Here is a 21,378-nt window from a genome sequence, read left to right as displayed (position 1 = left end):
GGGCAGACACTAGGTCAGCAGCTCCACCACGCCAGTTGTACTGGGAGGCGGACCAGGACAGTTGCCCCATCTGGTTACTCTCAGTATATATCGGGTAGGCCAGTGGGGGTATGTACCTCCTGGTTCATGAGGATGGGTCATTTGACCAATTCTGCAGGGTGTTGGCAGCAACATTAAAGAAAGTAGGATGTCATGGGGAAGGGTGGTATTCACATGGGTTCAAAAAAGGGCCAGCAACAGCATTACAGGCGGGTATGCCAGGGTCAGCCGCTCATAAGATAGGTAGATTCAAGTCAGATCATTATAAGTTGCATATCCGGTCGAGAGGGCAGGACACCAGGGTGCCGCCAGGATGTGAGGGAGCAAGGAAGAAGGCTGGGGGGAAGAGGAGGGTGGGTCAGATGGCAGGGGTGTGCTTTACAACATGGTTCCAGCAGGTCTTACTCTGGGTCATTGGCCATTCTTTCATCACCCAGGCAGAAAAGATGCCCGAGCAGGGCCTAGGCGAGGGGCGCACTTAGGATTTCAGGACACAGCTTGTCTGGCTAGGCGGGGGCACCCAGGATGCTCATAATGACCATGCTGAGTTGGGAAGGGATCGGTTACTTAAGGAGATGCAGGAGGGCATTAGAATTTTAGGGCAGATGCTTCCTCAAACAGAACTAGCATGGTCAGAAATGTGTGGCAGGGAGCTGGGTCCAAAGCAGCCATGGAATAGTCTAGGAAACGGGTCAATACAAATATGGAATGATTTATGAAGCACTTTCTTTTGCCAGGCACCCAATAAACCCAGTGGACTTTCCTAAAGATGGAGTTCATCCATCAGGTGCCAGTATGGATACCTTCAACTTAGTGCTGTGGGGAGTGCTGTCAAAGGCAAGGTAGGATGTACATAGTTTGTGATGTTATGCTTGTGGGGCGTTGTGGGGGCCACCCCCAAAGCATGGCAGAGTCACAGGGATGGTCCTAGAGAAGGTGGCAGCACGCTGTTCCCACAAGCTATAACCACTAGCTGCATCAGCCAGGATGGGGCAGACAGGCACTGTTAGGAAAGATTTTGTAATTGTAGGTAATTTTCCTTCCATGTGGCAACCCCTAAACTTTTTGCTGTTTTTCACCTTGTTCTCGACTTTGCCAGAGAAGTGCAGCCTTCTGCCGCACTCCTCTGGGCTTTCGCTCCTTTCTTACGGGGAAACTGACATGCCCTTAAGACAGTCAGTACCGGGAAACGCTGTTTTCCGTAGTTTCTTTTATCATGTTGCGGCTTTCGTGCAACATGACACAAGAGGGCACTGTAAGCTAACTTACTGCTCTCTTGGGTCTCTAGCCTTCTACAGGCCCTAGATACTCGTTTAGGATTGTAACTGATCGGTGCAAGTGATTCACGGACGGGAATGGTGGCAGCGATCGTTTGTGTTTTGAGCTCCTTTTGGCGTTTTAAGCACGTTTCACCCAAAATGGTGGCCTGGCTCCCAAAATGGCCAGACCATGAGGCTCCTTTGTCCTGTCCGCTGACCGTCTTGCTCCCTTCACCTTCCCCAGGTCGAGCCGACCCAGGGCCTTCCTTATTTGGGTATGTACTTTCCCGCGAAACACGGATGCTTTCGCGGGCTTCTACATGCCTGGTGTGTGCCTCCGGGATGTGGGCTGGGATGTCTGGTCCCAATACACATCCTGGGTGCCAGAGAGTCTAGGGTGGTGTGAATGCCTGGGACCACCGTGGTCCGTGATAGGTCCACGTATGGTTTGAGTGTTGATGAGCAGATCTCCCATTGGGTCCCCTCCGTTTTGGCGCGAAGGGAACCGTGGATAAGAGGGGGCTGGAAACACCACTACCATGTCGATCTCCTGAGTTCTCACGAACGAAGGAATACAGGAGCCAAGTATCCTGCAACCAAGAGGCTGAACCGAGGAATCGCTGGTGACCCGCTGAAGGACTGCTCCTCTGCACTGCTGTCGCCTTGTGAAACCCTTTTCACCTTTGATCGAACCAGAAGGCCTGTACTGGTACTTCGACCCTTGGAATAGCGGGGACAGCTATTCTCGGCATCTTCACCATCTCCTGCTAGTAAGCCTTCGGAAGCGTCTCTGGGCCATCCAGCAGACTGACCAGCCTACACAGGAGTCTTGCTCTGTAACCGCCGCCAGGTTGTGTAGTATTTCGAGTCCTTGTCACTCTCACACGATTCGTACACTTGGCGTTCCCAGGTCTGAAGTGAGTAGTGTACATTTGGCTCAGATACACACGGCCGCTCCGTTGCCCTGCTGTGGTAACAAACTGTGTGGGTTCCTTCGTTTGGGACGTCTTTTACTCAACTCTGCTGCTGCAGACTCAACACGACGACGAGACGTCCCCTGCTCTTCTGAACCTGCCAGCGACTGAAACTGACACGGAGAAGCCTGGGTCTGCTTGCATTGGGGACCGGTGAGTAGCGTAGCTAGGAACTGGTCGCTCTCCTGCAGGAGCCCATAGCTTTTCCCCACTGTGTCAAAACAGCACGCCTTTCCGTACTCACGCTCTGCTTCTGCCCACAGTGGAGGCTGCGCTTGAGTCACAGAACTCGGTTCCTCTTCATTTGTGCACTAAACTGAACTGCCTGATTTCCCTCGAAGAGACTCCCCTTTTGCCCGTTGGCACCAGCGTGTGCAGGTACTTTTGAGCACAAGGCTCCACTCTTCGAAGGGCTCAGACTTCCTTTTAGTTAGGTGCCTCTGAAGGCGGACTGGGTCTAAGCATTATTTCGCACTGCCCGTTTTCCTTCCCTTTTAGGTGGACTACACATTTTGTGCATCTAACGCTCAAGACTTGTTTGTATCTGTATATATATTGTATTGGTATGTGTTGGTTTACTAGAGTTGTATTGCGATTTCTCGCTACGGTCATTGTTTTAAAGGCCTTGGAATAAATGTGTATATATTTTTAATATAACACCTGTTTGGAGTAGTAAGTGTCCTTGCTTTTTGTGCTCATTGCGGGCTTTCAATCATCCTCACCCCTCTTGAGACCTAGTCTTGATCGCCGCGATCACTACCCTGATTGGTCTGGCTTGTCCAGAGGTTACCCTGTTCCAAGTAATTAGGTTGGCTTTCTGAACTTCTGCGCCGCCAGGACAGAGTTCAGAAATCCATCTTAACAGGCACCGATACCACTAGGGACGGTTGGGACTCAACTGATGCAGTGGCCTTGTTTGCTCCATTGACTAGTGACTTAACTGGCAGTTGGATACCAGGGTGGGCCGTTCCAGCAAGAGCGGAAATGGAAGCGAGAAGACCTCCCTGGTATGGAATTGGACTATGTACAGGAATGGCAGAGCCACCCGGGAAAGGCTATTTTGGGCCAGCCATACTTATGGCCTGTGCAGGGCTGGGACTGCCCAATAGGACTAAGAAAGCGACCGTATGTTTTTGTAATAAACAGTAATGTTTCTTCCAAAATTCAGAAAGGTCCATCTCATCCCATTATGTCTGGACAATGTTATGTTACATGATCGATTATTGGGTAGAGGGTCATAGTAGGGGTTAGCCCCGCTATATATTGTGGGTAGTGCAATAGGGGCTATAGGCTGTAAATCAGCAGTCAGGTGAATTGGTGTTAGCTATGAGCAAAACCAGTCCTGCAAGTCACAGGACACTAGTAGTGTCCTGGTGCAGACATTGAAGTGCAGACATTGAAGTACACCATGAGTCACAGCACTTTCCATAGGAAGGCACACCAGACTGACAAAATAAACCTGCACATGGCATTAGAGAAGAAAGGTGCATGAATACACCCAACAGCAATGAATGAGCAAAAACTCACAACCTACTGGTCCCAGCCCATGAGAATCAAGTACAACCGACTATGGTGCCATCCCCAAAGGATTCGGCACTTTCACAATACAGCCAAACACTGCACTAGGTTGAGCGTGGAGTCCTGGGATCCACAGCTAATCCGGATTCCACCCAACCACTGTCCCATCACCAGTCTACCCAGCTAAGTCCCATGAGTGGCATGCAAGCACAGATCTTCAATCCAAGTCAATATCCACCAGCAGCTCCTGTACCGGTGAAGGGTTCTGGTGCTCCACTGCAACTACTAGCACCAGTGCCTTCCCACTCCGACAACTCCCTGGGAGCACCTTGGTCACAGTACATGCACCATGGAGTGCCAAGGCCCTTTAAATACGGTTTAGAGATTCTTGAAAATACAAGACCGTTCCAAGGACTACATTTCATTATAGACTACCACTCCACACGTGCATATCTCAACCAGTTAGCGACGGCAGCTCTTGCTGCAGATACCTTAAATCTGCTAAAAGTGCACTCCAACCGGCCCACCAGAGAACCCCTTAGTGGCTGGCTAAAGGCATACAGAGACTGAAAATCCAGCAGAATATCTCGAGCAACTAAAACAAAGCTTTGAACAATATTCTGGAATAATTGATGCAGCTGGTGTAGCTTCTCAAGCAGTGGGGGCAGCCAAGCTTACTGGATGGTATTAAATCAGCCCTAATAGGCAATGAGGGGGAAATGTGTTACTGGAAGGAACAGCACCTTCAGCAACCATTACACTGGTTGAAGTATGACACAGCCTACTATGTAGTGGCCCAAAGAATGCAACATTCAGAAGGGTGCTTTGTGGAACCAACTGGGATTCCCTGGTAAAAACGCAAAAAACAAAAGGATTTAGCGCGACAGCGCACTTGAGGTACCAGCCTTCTTTAGTGCATCTCAGTATCGTCCTTTTTTCATCTTTTCAAGGTTTGAATGTTGCTGGTGTGCGGAATGGATGCAGGATTATCAGGAGTGCTTGCACCCAGCCCACCAATGGCAAGATAGGCTCCATGCATACCAGCAGTGTGCCAATAAGGGACTAGTGGGGTTCACATGCTCGTGCACACAACACCTGTATAGTGGATTGGGACCAGAAAGTCCAAGCCCGCAACCTGGGTAACCACACAAGTGACCCCAGCAAACCACAAAAGCAGTTTTTGAAGGAAACTACATGCCCAAATATTCCAGCCCAGGAAGGCCAAGGGACAAAATGACCAAAGGAACAGACAAGAGCTTGTGGCACGGCCACTCTAGACACTGGCCAGAGTCATGAGCCAAATACAGTAGGACTCGGTAATAGGTCAAGAAAAAGCAGTCATCACTTTCCAACATTGTACAACCACCAAAAATTACTTGGAGGGTGTCTAGTGGAATAAAACAGTGACACTGTTGCATGGTACTGTACAGTACATGCACAATGATAAAGCAGCAAGGTCAAATGACTTTCTCAGTAGCCATCTAGAAGGACGTGACAAGTTGCTCAGTTAACAATGTGCTAAAGCCCAGTGGAGTGCAGCTGAAGGCTGTGCTTCACGTCAGCATACAGAAACAAACTGACCATGGTGGAAAAGTTGCTTCTGGAGAAATCCGGGATTCACACATGGTGTTAGCACCGCTGCATGGTAATGAGCATTGGTCTGTGTCATACCAGTGTAGCCCTAGACCCATTAGTGGCAGGATACCCAGCTTGCCTGTGAGCGGTTAATGCTGACACTCTTGACTCATGGTACTAGAGCACCCTTTCTGTGCCCCACTATGGATTGGTCCTGCTGCTTCAGAAAAGCAGCAACGTGTCTTATTCCCACTTCACCCATGAGAAACTGCTTAAATCTGCCGTGAATGTTACTTTGAACTGCTGTCCTGCCTCGAGGCAAATCAAAAAGGGAGAAAACCGGATTGGAGGCACGGCAAGAACAGAAGCGAGTAGGGAGGGTGGGGGTGAGACCGCAATATTGAAGTAGACAATACATTCAAAACCATAAGACCATAATGTTGCATGGAAGCCTATGGGTATGCTCCATGAGGTTGTCAGGGTGGGACCTATGCTAGCTCACCTCTTCACAATTAGAATTACCTGGGAGAACGGCAACAGATCAGCCTAAACATTGCCAAATTCGAATGAGGGCAGTCTTCGGTACACATTCCAATCGTCCCTAAAACATACATATTGTTCAGATTATTGAAAAATATGGCCTATTCACTCCAATGGTTCAGTTCATCTGAAATCACAGGCCGGGTTAAGAGGTAGGCAAGGACCAGTGGTCTCTAGTGATGGAGGCCAAAGATGGCTGTGTCACACCCGATACCCGACTTTCCCTTTACTTGGCAAGCCACTCCAATAACAGGGTGAAGTGAGGGGAACCTTCCACCCAATTATGATCTGAGGGACGACGACAATAAAAGTTTGAAGACCACCGGAAGCCTTTCAGGGTCGCCAAATTAATCCCAGCAGCCAATTTGACTAAAGGCAAGCCTACATGAGGAGTTATGTACAGGGCAAAGGGTTCCCATAACAATGTTTAAGCTGCTACACGGTTGATTGAGTTGCTTGTTAACCCAACCCACTTCAAACTCACTCCTTCTCTGCATCAACTGATGCATTTTGCACCCCCAACCTAACAGGTTGCACCACCATTCCAGCCATCACTACCCCTCAGTGTGTACTGGGATCTTTCATATCCTTTAAAGGGATTATCCATACCACCCTTGAAAACATAAATGCATACCACAACAATCTTCAGAATGCTTATGCCCCACCCCCCCAAGGTAAAGATTAGATCACAACCCACCTCTATGGTGGGGCAAATCACGCATGGCACCACCCTGTTCTGGTGGAGCTCCAGACAGCTCCATCAAACTACTGGAACTGGCTTGGCCTTTCACTCGGCCTCCCTACCACCAGAGATGTGCCCATGCCTCCTAAAGCACAGTGCAAGCTACTGAACAGCCCCAAGTTGTAACGTCAAATGACCCCCCCTCACCCCCAATTGCCTTTTCTACTGATCATTCCATCACCCACGGCTTGCATCTATAGGGCCAATCAAAAATCTCAGCAATATCGGCCCTGACCTCGCCCCCCCCACCCACTTACTACCACCATACTAGTAATTCCAACTAGCAAAACAATAGTCAAAAATTCGAGTCTTCCATTGACTCACTTGCTTCACGACCTCTGGTCCTTCCATCACAATAAAATCAATTGGCACAAGACCAGGCAAAAGTCATCTACGAGCCCCCTCCCTCAAAGGCAATACCAATATGCAAGCCACCCCAAGCAGCTCTACTGATTTTCAGCTGTGTAAAAGTGACCCCTTAAAGCAGGATTGTCCAACTCCAGGCCTCGGAGGCCAGAATCTTGGTGTTCAAGATAGCCTTCAATATTCATGAGAACAGATACATTTAGAATCATTGTATGCAAATATGAACAAGGTGCACTGTTCCAGCCCTCGAGTTGTACAATACAGATGTAAATCATGTATTTATTACATTTATGTAGCACACAAACAGCCCAATGGCATTGAGGCACTGCTACTTGCAAAAGCTTAGTTACAGAAGTGGTAGCAGTTGTAGGACGCATTTACAGATCAGTACATAAATACATTAGTACAGCTTTATGCAATGGGTCGGGGGTTAGTATTCATAGTTGATAGATGGGACATTAGGTAAAGAGAATAGTTTCATAGCTTTACGGAAGGAGATGAGGGAGGCCTCACCTCGGAGCGTGGGAGGTAGGGTATTCTGTAGCGCCCCACTGATTAATAGAGGACAGTCATCCCTGATTTTGGAAGCCGCCTTCACCAAGGAATCCAAAACCCATACATTACATAAGCCATATTTGTGGGAGCCAGGCACATGCTAGAAGCCTGCACATTTATTAAACAGCTTAACTCAGACTGAGGACAAGAAACGTAAGTGGCTCTACTTGTGCAGAAACAAGCATGGCTTTATAGGATGGGGAGAATGGGTTACTAGTACCAAGGGCAGGTGCTGCTATGCCTTGTAAAATGCCAAAACCAGAATGAAATGCCACTGAGCAGTTGCCACCCGAAAACCATGCTCCACATGTACAGCCCGCCATCTAGTTCTCAACTCGCAAGAGTTCGTTGTTAAATCCATTGAATGACGAGTCTTGAAAGTTGCATGTATGGCGTCAAAACTATGCCTGTGACAAAGTGCCGCTGTTGCCAATGGGGTAAACAAAATTCGGTCAACCCCACCAAGGAGCAATTCTGAGGGGAGAGCTAGTTACGGGAATTCTAGCGTCGGGACAGCATCAGCTCTGTAGGGATCCAGCCCTTATACTTGGCTAAGAGCAGAATTGTTTAATGGTTTTATAGCACCTATGCACAATTATAGATCTTATTTTGAATAAACCAGTTTATAGTAAGAACCACAAGGAAGATTAGCTTGTTGAATTCGAATAGATGACTGCCCTGAAAACGACAAATGTCAAACACGTGTCGGCTGACATTTTACATGAATAAAGATATTGGTGAAATATCTCACTTCTATTTGCATATGGGCCTTGAAATTTTTTGTGTTGCTTCAGAACATTCGGCCATGAGCGTGACACGCCTGTTGCATTCGAACATCTGTTCGGTATTGTTACACTGACAGGAATTTACTCTCAGGGGTAAGGGATTAAAAAGGGGCAGGGATGGGCACAAGTACATGGAGAGATTAAGTTGGCAAGGGAACCGCAAATTTAAAAAAATCTATTTACTGAAGCAATTCCTGCTGGTAAAATAGGCTAAAAAAGACTCCCCGGCACAACCAAAAATGCAGTCTCGGATACCAGTTTAAAGTGGCAGATGAGCAACAGGTGAAGCACCAATTTCAATTGTGGTAACTAAGGTACCACCATTATGAATGAGGGCACTTACAACGATGGACCATGACAGAATCAAAAGTAATCTGTATTTTGCCAACGCAGATTTAAGCAAACATTTGAATTGGCTTCTTATCACTGGAGAACTTCACGCTCCGCTTCTGAAAGGAAAAACAAAAACGTGTCAAAGCAATGCGTTACATAACCACAACCTTTTTACGTACTTCCCAGTGCAGCACAAAATAATTACATCTTGCATAGCAATAGTGTCTGACTTGTAAGCAGACAGCAGCTATCACATGCTCCTTTCCTATAAAGCCAAACGGTGTTCACATGGTCGTATTGGGTCTCAGATGGTAGTGCATGTACATGTATCTCACGGTCGTGAGACTCGAACTAGACGTTTGCCACATCATAGACCACCATGGAATGAAGAGTAACAGAATTCCAAAGCAAAGCTTACCAAAATATTGCCTCCAAAACAGTATATATCCAAATATGACAGCCTTCTAGGACATCTGCAGGAGAAGAGAAAAATAAAAGTGAGACGGTAATATACATTTGGACAGTGTCCCATCCTAAAACATGTACACCCAATAGATAGGACCAAGCCCGACAATTCAATTAAATGTAGTTTCTTGCACCCTGGAGATGTGGTTGTGTGCTGGGAGTATGAGTGTTACTTCGGACATGCAGTTTCTAGTCTAGCGTGCTACCACACCAAACATTTGGCCTGGATTCTCAATCAAGGCACCCAAAACAAATGACCCGGATTTCCCTTAATGTTTATCCCCAGATTCCTGGATTATCCCCAACTAATTTAACAGAACCTGCATTTCTTTAACATGTGCACAGGTACCCATGACATTGTCATTCACAAGTGCACCAAGCCTCTTTCGAGTTACCTGAGCTCTAAGGTAGCTAGCAAAATGGTCACAACTAATGGATACTTTCCAACATTGCAAGCCAGTCAGGATTATGTGGCAATCACCAGGTAACGCATAACCATCCGACAAGCAACTTCCCACCTTAACCAAATTGGGCAATCATGGGAGGGTGAGCAGAGCTGAATTGGAGCATGGCCAGTCTAGGACATCGACACTCAAGGTGGCAGGGGAATTATTTGGTGGTGCATGCCACGCCACCTCAGATGTACAAATAGACTGCAGCTTCTGAAAAGCCAGACTAGTGATACTTGGAAATTTAACCATGTGCAGACTATTTTCTTGGGGTACATGGGTGGTCATTAGAGATCCAAGGAAAATGGTATTCGCTAGCTAAGACAGTACAACGTTGAATTGAGTGCTAATTTGTATTGGATCCTCCATTACTTTCCTAGAGTGCCACACGATTTATTGCAGACAAATAACTGGCCAACATAGGGCCAGACACCAACATTCAGTACATCACATCCTAAAGTCAACGATCTTGTGGACAAAAGTTAAGTAGGCCGTCATCAGGTTAACCCCACAATAGAGGCTACATCCATTTACTTGTCAACTACTACAACCATCAACATACAATACATTAAAAGTTGCTCCCCAGCAGGAACGCTCAATGAAACCCCGTTTCTAGAAGCCACAAACTTGCAGCAGGTGCAGTTTAAAAAGTGAAATATGTGCAGTTACTAGACCCATCCATGTGGCTATTTTATACAAAATGCATCTTACTGGTTGCAACATTCAAATTCAGGGTAACTCACTGAAACAGGTCTATAGGCACGTTATAAATGCCATCAATTCGTTGATATTTACATTATGCAACAACTGTAAGGGGAATAAAGAAGCCTTGCAGTCTAACAAAATCCAAAGCACTGCTGGGCAAGTTGTGGGGACAAGTTTACTAGGAATGCAATTTTGTGGGGCGCAGTGAATGCAAAGAGGGGCTTTACAGAAAGACTCACTATGCATAGGTTTCTAAATATGAAACCGTGGGGTCTACGGCCAAGGATTTGGGGCATTGGACACAAATGCACACATGGTTTACCCGGGCCACACTCCTAGCAAGATCGACCCATGCAAAAGTTAATGTTCTTCCCCAGTGCTTCATCTAAAGCATTCCACCGATAACTAAAAGTGGTGCACTCGGTGGTCAGTATTAAAAAGTGGCTGCTGGAGATCTTCGTTTAGCTGAGGCAGGCATGAGTGAAGCCATGAGGCACTGTCCTAAAAGGCCACTGGGTGGGCTAGGAAGACCATCGTGAGAATATGCATCATTTGCCTGAACCCAACTTCTGCAAATAGATTGCCCCCAAAGTCTAAGTCACCATTTTAGCCAAGAATCTTACCTCCTTAGGTGCCAACGTCAGCAGTGTTGCAGCAAAGGTAGAATCCGGTGCAGCTACAGGTTTACCCTTAAGGAAAGAGCAATTAATTACAATGAGAACAACTGCAGCACAGTACAGTGCGTTAAGCCTGCATTAGTAAAACCAGTCGTGGGTTATTGAGAGCATAAAAGTCCTGAGTGCTGGCATTCCCCAGTACACTTCTATTGCCATCAAAGCATAATCAGCTCTGGCATTACAGGAGTGTGCTATGGACTAACATGTCTGAAAGGACCACTTTACCTACATGTACATCAAATAAAACTACAGTAACCCGCTGAAGCTTTTACACTATTCCAGACAACATTTAAGGAGTAAAATGAAGAGCCATATTGGGGTGTAAACTAGCCCAGGATGTTATATGGCCGCTCCTAAACCGGTGATAAAGCTCAAGTGTTCCTCACTCCTAGGCTACATCTACCTATTATATTGCGAAACCTACTGTATTGTGAAATCGAGGCCTCTCCCACTATACAGGAGGTAAACATAGGCCTCCCACTATACAGGACTGAAGGCCTCTCCCACCATACAGGCCTCAAATTCTAGGTGTTCCCCCGTGTATCCAAATTGATTTTGTGAAACCTCGGTTTCTCAAAACTAGGCGCATCTGCATATCTGCCATTATTTAGCAAATTTACTGTAAAACCTCGGCCTATATTAGATTGTGAAACCTAGGCCATATCTGCCTATTATATTGTGAAACCTACTATTGAGAAACCTAGACCTCTCCCCCAGTATACAGGATTCTCAATTCTAGGTGTTTTCCCTGTATCCAAATTTTGTTTTGTGAAAGCTAAGGTACAGGGATCTCAAATATAGGTGTATCCCCATATCTGCTCATCATATTGTGAAACCTACCTTACTGTGAGAGGCCCCTCCTACTATACAGTTCTATGAAACCTCGACCTCATATAGCGAGGCCCTGACCCACTATACAGCACTGCAAAGCCGAACATCGAAGCCTTAAACTGGACACATGCCACACATCCATGCACCGTAGAATGCAGCTATGGCTACACTCATCCGATCTAGCAGCACAGTCCAGACTGAAACAGCCAGCCACCCAAGCCCTAACACGTTGAAAATGCACACATCCACATGTCAAACTTTAGAAACTCCGGCACTATGGGCAGTCCAAGCACAAAGCGCATTGAGGCCATACAAATGGGGAAGAGCGCTATATAAATAACCAAACACTCGTACACAGCAAACTCCATAGCCACATACGGGTCACCCCACTAAAAGCAAGGAGCTCAGCAGTCAGAGCCATAGAGTTTGTTCATCAATAGAATCAGGTTCGGGATAGACTCATCATAGGCCTCCTTGCGCAAGTATTGGGAAATCAATTAATCAGCTTGTACCTGGTGTGGATTGCAGTCGCAGACTGTACCGATGCAGGCTCACTGTACAATAAAATAAAGTGTATATATTAAAACAAGCTTTGGCTCAGAAGGCAAGCAGTTATTTTCAGCATGTCTTAGTCATCTAGACTTGTTTCATATACAAACAAACAATGTAGGTAATATCATTGACAAGGCTACTGAACGCTAGTTCCAATAACGCCAATGCCATACCTGTAAACAAGGGGCACGATTGTCATTTGCTCCTAGCATTGGATCAGTGTCTCCATGGGCATCATTGAGTCTGAAATAAAAGGGATACATTCAGGCACCAGTGCGAAATGGCATTCTACAAAGTGCATGACCAAGGTTAAAACATGAAGTTGGATCTTGGAGAGCATAGTCTGGCAGCGCCACTCCAAAAGGTGCAGGGGCTACTGCATGTACACACGATACAGAATTAAAGTAGGCTCCAAGTCTTGCAAAGTCACGACTCATGGTACGGGCTACAGATGTGAACGCAGGTTCAAAAATGTAAATACCCGCACAATGCTGTAGATCAAATGAGGTGGGCAACTTGAGGGCACAAAGCAGTCCACCGGATTTGAGCTACAGACAGTTAATGCATACAGCCAAAGGCTGTACACGGAATCTGATGGGTTACGTGTGATTTAGGGGAATGTGAGCAGATATAGTGGGGAGTCAGTGGAGTTTTAGCAGGCATACATAAAAAGGGGAAACGATTTATAAGCCAAGTAGTATGGTAACCAATCGTTAAGGTAATGTTTACCCTACTTGCTACCCACATCAGAAGTGTTCAAACCCTGCCACGGCCTGGGTATGTGAAGTGGGGGGTGGAGGGGGGAGCTACTCAGCTCCTGCTGCTAGTATAGTAGACCCTGGTTAGCTTGAAAACAGGAGCTACCTCGGGCCAAACAAATTGTGATATTAACTGTATTTGAGAATGATAAGAAATAGAGAACATCTAATACAGATTAGAACACAATGGTCCATACAAAATGGACAATTGAAGGAGCTTTTCAGGTAGCTCCTGCCCCCCCCCTCCCTCCATCCCTCCCTCCTCAGTAGCCCCTGCTAATCAAACAGGAATTTCGAAACATGTGTGGGGCCTATTCCATCATCCTCCAACACCCAGCCCCCGCACCCCATTCCAAGCCATGACGAGGCCAATACATTTGCTTTGTGCAGTAAATGCCTCCAAGTTACAAAAAGCGGCGGTGGTAACATGACCAGCATCAGCTATGCCATGTGGCACTGTCGTCAGGGCCCCTTTAGGGGGCTAGGAAGACCATCGTGAGAATAGAATAAACATCATTTGCTTGGCCACTACAGCAACAAGTGGTTACAAAAAAGGCCCGGATGGCTCCCGTGCGGTGTTGACATATCAGATGAAACGTACCTTTAATCTACCCCCATGATATTCCAACGCACTCGTTTTGGTCCAGAAAACACCGCTCACGTCTGGAGTTTCTTTGGATGAAAACGAAGGGTACAATTAAAACGAGAACAAAATCTCTGCTGCTCACATGCAGTTATAAAAAAATGTTTACAAACCAGGCCCACAACGTTTGCTCCTTCACCACGTGGGCCAAGTAGTTAATGTCATTTGAAATGCGCCGCATGCAAAGCCACGAAGAGCAAATCACTTCCTTAACATTAATGCAGTCGTACCCTAATACAAATGAGATACCCATTACAGTCCCTCAGTCTCTGCATGTCAAGTCAGAGGGGCACTTTCATCAACATGGCAATGTTTAGAGCCCAGTGCTGACATCACGGGGACCGATTACAGTTACACCCACCCTCAAAAGTAAAGGTTCAAAAACTCACTTGGGCAAAGGCACGCTGTAGTATTCGTGAACGGCAACGCCTCCGCACCTCGAGAGGAAAAAATACATTGGGTTTAATGTAGTAAACAAGGTATCTTCGCAAATATCACCACGTTAAAACCCAAAACTTATCCCACCTCAAGGGAGTAGCCATCATCAACTATAAATGGCGAAAACACAACAGCCAGAGCGAAAAAATGAACATTATGTCCCTCAGTCTCCGCGTGTCAAATCACAGAGGCACTTTTATCTGCATGGAATTGAAAGAGCCCAGTGCTGACATTAATAGATAATACGAGACACGGCAACACCTTAACTTACATCTCTTGTAAAAACTTTTCGCAGCACTCAAATCTGCGCAAGCGTGTTCGAGAGTCAGACTAAGGAAATTGTCCTACCCAATACCAAACAACGAATCGACTGACGAATGTGGGTAGGGTTGTTTAAAAAAAAAAATAGGCTTGACGGGTTCAACATTTGGACGATTAGGCAGCTAAACCCCCTCCATCCCACTTTAAAACTGGGATACAACTGAGAATAAGAGCAAAAAAAAAGTCAGCCTCAATTCGTACCCATGCAGACGTTTTAGATAACAAACAGCGCAAGTATGAGGACGTTACCGATGGTTGGGCACTAAAGACAATGGACTGGGCAACCGAGGGGTCCCAGTCTGACGACGGGGAATATTCTAAGCATGTGAATCCATGAAAGATCCAATGCTGGAGAATGGACTGGGCATACGAGATTAATTGTCCCGCCATCCTCGTTTCCAATCGGATTAGAAACAGATACCCAAAAAAAAAAAAATCACGATTTCAAAAATATATAAATGTTAAAAGGTATTTGTACCGCGCACCGTCAACACGGAGTTGGTCCCCAGGCGCTCTGGCGGATATGCAAAAGAGAAGATGGGATGTGTTAGTAGGTGAGGCAGGAGTAGGATAGTGAGAGGAGTGGTGTTCTGTTGGAAGCTTCAACTCGGTATACACCGGGTGCTGAGCTTCGGTGCGAGTATTGGATCGATGTCAGTCCTCGTGTGCGGTTGGTGTTGCTTATGTGTTGGTGCAGTGTTGTGAAGTGCGTGCGGGTTGTTGTGCGAGAGATGGTTGTGTGAGGTTTTGAGTGAGATACATCTGGAGAAATGCTGAGTTTGTTAGTCGGTTGTATGAAGGTTAACAAAAGTTCAGAAATCTGTCCGTGTGGCGCACTCGCCAATCCTCCCAATTTCATCGGGTGGGCAGAAGGCCTACGCCTGGCATGGTTTTGGTTTGTGTGGGGCGCTCCCTATGCTGTTCTAACGCGCTTTGTGAGTGTTATGATTGCTCCTCGCCGTTCTATTCTAGCCAGCTCTGTAGGTGTTAAATGCCGATGGATTGATTAATGTGGGTTGGGTGTCCATTATCCTCCTTGGGTGCTGGGCTGGTGTGGTGGACTCCTCTCAAACTTTCTATCCAAATGAGTCTGCCGGTTTGGATATGGTATGTCCGGGGGGAGTGGGCGAGTCATTTTACGAGAAGTTTTAGGCTAACACCACAAGCAGTTGCTTAAAATGTCCAACCTATTTTCACAAAAACGCGCATTACAATCCTGGATCATAATTGTTATACTCTACTCGGGTGTGGCACACTCACCCATTACAACAAAGTGGGAACCACGTGCACAAGCCATTGCCGCAAGACCACCTCCTGCCACGCGCACAAACCAACCAGAAAGAATGAGAATTGCCTCGTCGAGTGCTTTATAGTACCACCGATTATTAACATGGAAAACAGATTCACTGTCTAGCAATCGGGTAGTCCCGCCCACAAAACCGTCACCACCCGACACTGACGACCATATGAACGTTGTTGGACATCTGTTTCTCACACAATCAGTGCCTACCGAAACATTCGAAAAAAATGTACTGTTGATATCTTATGACGGCTGGCGAGTCAGCATTTACACTATTATTTAGAAGAGGGGCCTCCCCTCCTCCTGACCTGCCACCCCCGGGCCCGCAATGGGATCATGATAGCACTCCCCTCCAAGGAGAGCCCTTACTGGTCCTGGTTTGTGGGGATGGTTATGGTGGAATAGAGCAGGCAACCGAGGGGCATGAATGTTTTCCACAGGTTCCCATGTTCCATCCTGAGAAAAGTACCCTTTCCAATCTACCAGATAATATAAACGCTGCCTACTGATTTTAGAGTCAAGAAATTTTTTACACTTCACTCGTTTTTTCCCCCCATTTGGACCTCTATTGGAGGAGAATCACTTAAAGAATTCCATGTCCCGGGGTATACTGGTTTGAGCAAGGATACATGAAACAGCACATTTTTTAGAGTTGGTGGGAGATCAAGTTTTAGTGCACAGGGTTAATAATGGCGAGCACAGAGTAGGGGCCGATATATATTTAGGGTGGAACCTTTTTGGGCCTTTTAGTCGAATATACATGGTGGCAAGCCATACCTCGTCGCCAACTTGATACTTGGGGGCTTCCTTTTTTTTTAATCAGCGAAGAACTTTTGAGTGTTCTTAGTTTCTTGAAGCGTTTCGCAGGCCTTTTGTAATGTTTCCTTAATATTGGTATGCAATGACGTGACTGCGGGCATTTCCAGTTCGGTGGGTGGATCGAAAGCAGTGGTTTTTGGGTTTCGTCCGTAGAGGAAGTAGAAAGATGAGAATCCAGTGGCGCTATGGATGCTATTATTGTAAGCGTATTCTGCCACCCAGGGAAGGTCGACCCAACCGTCTTCGGCCTGGGGAAACGCATCACAAGTACTGCTCCAGAGTCTGGTTAGTTCTGTCCGTCCGTTTGTGGGTGGTGACTAGTAGACGCCGGACATCAATTTGGGTCTTGTTGAAGCAGTGCCTCCAGAACTTGGATATAAATTGACTTCCTCCATCGGAGATGACTGATGGAAAACCATGGATCCGCACAATGTTGTTCAAGAAAATGTGCGCAAGGCTCCCTGTGTTTAATAGCCCTCTTAGAGCAATGAAGTGTGCCATCTTCATTAGCAGATCCACCACCACCATAATGGTGGTGTATCCATTACATGGGGGAAATTCTGTAATAAAGTCCAGGGAAATAGTATGCCACGGGACAGCTGGTATCGGTAAAGGGTAGAGTAATCCAGAGGGTCTAATCTTGGGCGTCTTACTACGAGCACAGACATCGCAGGTTTTGATATATTGAGTTAGGTCCTTTTGCCAGGTGGCCAACCAATAGTGCCATCAGATCTTTCCAAGGGTTTTGGTAATTCCAGGGTGACCCGCGAGCAATGTGTCGTGAAAGTTGCGTAATATTTTATTTTGCATTTGGGGTTCTGGAACAGAGTTGTCCCAGGTAGAACGGAAGTTCATTTTTAAAGAACGTTGCAGATCTTGAGTCACCCATTCTTGCCACTGTTCCGGGGTTAGGGCTTGCTGGATGTCATGATGGAGTTGATCTAGCGATGGGCTTATCAGCCCCAGTAGCTTGCTTCCTGGGATGATGGACACCGGTTCGGGGACTGCGGAGGCATCTCTCCCTTCGAGACTCCATCCTATGCGTAACAAGGCGTCGGCTTTTCCATTCTTGACTCCAGGGTGAAACGTAAAGACAGTCCTATTCGGAGAAGAACCGAGCCCATAAGAGTTGGGGTGACTGCGTGCGCGGATTGTAAATATGCAGGTTTCGATGATCAGTATAGGCCATGATAATATGCAGTGCGCCTAGCAGGTGGTGACATCATGCTTTAAACGCTGCTTTTATGGCCAGGAGCTCCTTCTCGGTTATAGAGTAATTCATTTCGGCAGGTGAAAACTTTGACCAAAATGCCACAGGATGTAGATGAGTGATTATTGGATCTCTGGGACAGCAGCACCCCCACCGCAACACTGGAGGTGTCTATCCACCACGAAAGGCAGTTCAGGAATTGGGTGCTCCAATATGGGGGGTGTGGTGAACTGTTTTGAGGCTCCTTCAGCTTCAGGTGACAATTTGAAGAGTTTGCGCTTTTGCAGTAGTGAGGTGATGGGGTGAGCCATGTCCGAGAACCCAGGTATAAATCGTCGGTACAAATTTGCAAACCATAGGAAACTCTGCACTGTCTTAATTGGCGTGGGCCAGTTTAGAATTGCCTCCACCTTCCCATTATCCATCTGGATACCACAAGGGGTTCATATAAAGCCAAGAAACCACTGTTGTGACGTGGAAAACACTTCTCTAATTTCACATACAAATTGTGCTGGCAAAGTTTTTTCAGGACTGCCCTCACATGTTGTACATTTTGTTCTTTAGTTGCAGAACAGAACAGTATATTGTCAATATAGACCATGGCGCAAACGTCCAGTAGTTCTCGTAGTACATCTGTCATGAAGAACTGGAAGGCCGGCGGGGCGCTGCACAGGCTGAAGGGCATTACCGTGTATTCGAACAACCCATATTTCATACAGAAGGCCGTTTTCCATTCGTCCCCCCTTTTATGTGGACTACGTGGTATGCCCCTCGCAAGTCTAATTTGGTGTATATTTTTGCATCTTTAACCTGAACCAATAGCGTGGGAATCAGGGGCAGGGGCATCTGTTCTTCTCCGTAATCGTGAGCCCTCTAGTCAATAGACGTCCGGAGGTCCCCTTCTTCAGAATGGGAAACAGCGCAGAGGATGCAGGGTACTTGGATGGCCGGATGAACCCATTAGCGAGGCACTGATCTAGATATTCCTGCAGGTGCATACTTTCTTTTTCGGTGAGCGCATAGATAAGGCTGCATGGGGGCTGTGTACCAGGTATAAGGTCAATCTGGAAAACGTATGGCCTGTGTGGTGGAAGGGTATCGGCGGATTCTTTTTGGAAAACTTCTTATTGTTGGTATCTGGATGTACATGCCCTGACGTGCTAGGTGACGCCGTCGCCCCCAACTTAAGCGCTCTATGGACTGGAGGTAGGTACGGATAACATGTGTGCAAGCATTCTGACGGGAAGACCACAGCATGGGCCTTCCAATTAATGACCGGGTTATGAAGTTGTAACCAGGGCATGCCAAGCATAAGCTGGAATTGCGGAGCAGTGATTAGATCGAAAGTCACTCTCTCGGTGGCCGTCTTTACACAGCATCTCCACATCTTTGGTTCACAAGGATACAGGTCCCAATACCAGCGGCAAGCCATCCACCGAAACAATATTGTGTTACGCTCAACTTGTCTCTGCGGGATCGTTGGGGCATGGTTGCAGCCCTCCCAGGGGTGAGGTTTGTCCCAGGGATGCGCTCACCTTCTGCACCGGTGGCTGTGGTAGATGGGAAGATGCTTCTTAGGGCCACGCACCTGTGTAAATACAAAGGGCGTGTAGTGATGCTAGCCAGTGACTTTGCGCCCTTCCCAGGTGAGTGACTCCCTGTAGGTGCACTTGTCCCAGAAGACTCACTTTGTTAATGTCTGTGGACACTCAGTCCTGCTACTTCTGGCAGGGGAGCTTAATTGCCAAGGACCGAGTTCCTTCACTGGTCCTATGCGGGTGGTAGACCAGTGCAGCTGCAACTAACCCACTTCTTCTGGCAAATTGTGTTCTTGTCTGTCCTCCTTTGCGTTTTCAGCCTTCTCTGGTTTGTTTTTCCGTATCGTTCATCTCCCATTACTGTTTTTGTTTGTTCCTCGGTATGTTCACTCCGTGTGTTATGGTCCACTCCTTCTCAAATCTTGTTCTTTTGCTCTTTCCCCGTGTAGGTGATTGAAGCAAGGCCCTGGAGCTGCTGAGCGCGACTGGAGCAGTGAGGAACTGGATCTGCAGTTAACAGGTACGCTGTACTGTAGAACTTGCGCGCGTGCTTATGAATGGGGTGCTGCTTTTCAGATGGTGAGATTCTAACCTGGTCTTTTGCAGTGATAGAGTTTGTGGAACAAGATTGCCGTGGAGAGATGCCAGAGCGAGGATAGTAGGATTCCAGGATGAGTAGTCTGTCTCTTCTGCAGGTTCGTGCGTCGGTAAGTGCAAAGTTGCTTTTAGGTGCAAAATAACGCAAAGCACTGGCTTGGAGGATGAAGCTGTTTATATAGCTGGGCTCTGCTGGCCACGCCCATTAGCCTGGCCTGCCTCCAACATTCAGCCACACCCAGTAGTTGGCACGTGAAGAGGCCTGGAATAAAAGCAGCCCAAATGGAATAAATGCAGCCCAATGTTAATTCTTTACATGAGCCTGGTGCCAGGACAGAGTCCAGCCGGGCCCTCTGTGTCCCCCGAGGGGACATAAATGGGTAATTCTTTGGCATTGTCCCATGGCACCCATGACCTGGGTGTTTCTGCATGTGTTCCTGGGTGTGTGATCGTGACATGCCTATAGGTTTCACTTGAAAGCCAATTCTACGAGCCACTCCCATATCAATATAATTGCTGATGGCTCCACAATCAATGTACGCTTCCAGCACATGCATTCGGTGAAGTTGTCCTGGTTTGATCAGGATGACTGGTACAATAAGGTGTGAGACCGTAGTTGGATTAACTTAACAAGCCGACCCCCTACTCTTGTCGAATCCAGCAGTTTTCCGATGGCTGTACAGAATTCTCAATATCGGTCACTGCCTTCCCAGTGACTCCCACAGCCTGTTTCTGCAGTTTACTAGTACAGTCTTTCAAGAGGTGGCCCGCCTTGCCACACTACAAGCAGAACTGTTGTTGGCAACGTCTCTTTCCTCCTTTGAGAGGTGGTCCTCGCACACTACCCAACTGCATGGGCTCTGGCACGTTCTCCAAGGGGTGCCCTTGTACTTCATGAGGGCGCACAAACTGACCGAGTGTCCGCCTTGGTTCGGTCTGCCTTTCGCTCTTGCAGACAGTGATTCAACTGGATCACTAAATCGATGTAGCCTGTGCAGCGCTCAGGTGGGTTGGCCACCTGCGCCAGGACATCTTTTAGTTCTCCCGAGTCCATGGTAGAACAGGGTGGTCCTTTTTTCTCTGGCCAATTCATTTCGGCCACGAGTCGATTAAAGGCCGTGACACAGCCCAACAGGTCTTGTGACCCCTTTCCAACAGTTTGTCCAGTACTTGCTGCAAGGAGCCAAAATGATGCAGGATGGGGGTCTCTATTCACTAAGGGCACCAACCAATTGGCCGCATGACACCCAAATAGGACAAAATAAAGGCCACCTTGGTTTGGTCTGAGGGGAAGGCCCCTGGTCTGCACAAAATGTAGCCTACACTGATTCATAAACATTGCATACCACTGGTGGTCTCCTAAGAATCGCTCTGGCGGGGACAAAGTAA

At 47.2% G+C, this 21,378-nt stretch overlaps 1 long non-coding RNA gene, 4 other non-coding genes and 1 pseudogene across 6 annotated transcripts in view; all 6 read right to left on the bottom strand.

The window, feature by feature from the left end:
- LOC138526320 (uncharacterized) overlaps positions 1 to 21,378 on the bottom strand; it is a 174,753-nt gene that overhangs the window by 72,634 nt on the left and 80,741 nt on the right. The window contains exons 20-22 of one of the 2 annotated variants that reach the window (XR_011283558.1): positions 10,929 to 10,994; positions 9,105 to 9,159; positions 8,788 to 8,802 (exon numbers count right to left, since the gene is read on the bottom strand). The exons of the other annotated variant lie outside the window; for it this stretch is intronic. This is a non-coding gene — a long non-coding RNA (uncharacterized lncRNA). Of the gene's footprint in view, positions 1 to 8,787; positions 8,803 to 9,104; positions 9,160 to 10,928; positions 10,995 to 21,378 lie in introns of those variants that run through there. 2 annotated transcript variants of the gene reach the window in all.
- Positions 8,985 to 9,064, bottom strand: LOC138565385 (small nucleolar RNA Z195/SNORD33/SNORD32 family). The gene has a single exon (XR_011301271.1). It is a non-coding gene; the product is annotated as a small nucleolar RNA Z195/SNORD33/SNORD32 family (small nucleolar RNA).
- On the bottom strand, positions 10,774 to 10,862 carry LOC138565408 (small nucleolar RNA SNORD35). The gene has a single exon (XR_011301291.1). It is a non-coding gene; the product is annotated as a small nucleolar RNA SNORD35 (small nucleolar RNA).
- LOC138565425 (small nucleolar RNA SNORD50) lies at positions 12,215 to 12,284 on the bottom strand. Its single transcript, XR_011301305.1, has one exon. It is a non-coding gene; the product is annotated as a small nucleolar RNA SNORD50 (small nucleolar RNA).
- On the bottom strand, positions 13,552 to 13,645 carry LOC138565400 (small nucleolar RNA SNORD35; annotated as a pseudogene).
- Positions 14,022 to 14,110, bottom strand: LOC138565477 (small nucleolar RNA SNORD88). The gene has a single exon (XR_011301342.1). It is a non-coding gene; the product is annotated as a small nucleolar RNA SNORD88 (small nucleolar RNA).

Source organism: Ambystoma mexicanum, chromosome 1q (genome assembly GCF_040938575.1).
Source record: "Ambystoma mexicanum isolate Mex_15411 chromosome 1q, UKY_AmexF1_1, whole genome shotgun sequence".
NCBI classification, from domain to species: Eukaryota; Metazoa; Chordata; class Amphibia; order Caudata; family Ambystomatidae; genus Ambystoma; species Ambystoma mexicanum.
The sequence above is the reverse complement of the archived record's forward strand: the minus strand, read 5'-3'. Positions and strand labels throughout refer to the sequence as shown.